Source organism: Halyomorpha halys, unplaced genomic scaffold (assembly GCF_000696795.3).
Source record: "Halyomorpha halys isolate HHAL.00 unplaced genomic scaffold, Hhal_1.1 Scaffold1247.1, whole genome shotgun sequence".
Classification (NCBI taxonomy): domain Eukaryota; kingdom Metazoa; phylum Arthropoda; class Insecta; order Hemiptera; family Pentatomidae; genus Halyomorpha; species Halyomorpha halys.
This window is the reverse complement of record NW_027109970.1, coordinates 92,621-93,219: the sequence shown is the minus strand read 5'-3', so window position 1 is coordinate 93,219 and position 599 is coordinate 92,621.

The following is a 599-nucleotide window of genomic DNA, read 5'->3' as shown; positions in this document are numbered from 1 at the left end:
TTTAAGTTAGGACTTGTCAGCTGATAGGGCCGTATCTGCTGATCACTTGACATGTCAGCATTGTCTTCATACGTTTTATTACACACTTATTTCTCTCCTTTATATCATGACACTAAGGGTTACATTTTATCAACAGCCCCTGTTATTTTTCTTTTTTTCAAATACTCTTTCATAGTTCTAATTGAGTGCATTAGATTGTAGTATTAATGAAAAACGAATCCCGACCAAATAAGTTTCAACCGCATCCCACATGCTTTTGTGTGGTGCATGAGGATTCTGTTATAATTGTTAGCATCCATTTTCCTTTCTATTCTTATAAAATTGCCCACTACAGAACAAAAAAAAACCAAACCATTGTACCAGTGTCAGGAACCATCCTAGTAATCCTCCAGGCTCCCCTATTACATAATGCTTCCTGGTAGAGTCAGACATTTTGAATTTAGATTTGTCAGGCCATTAGATTTTATTCTAGACTTCATAAGTCCAATTTTTATGATCTTTTTTCAAATATTTCAGAGTTTCTTCTCATTTTAATGACAAAAAATTTACTGAAGGGGACAGAAACTCTTTATGTACTGACAAATCTAAATAAATAAATA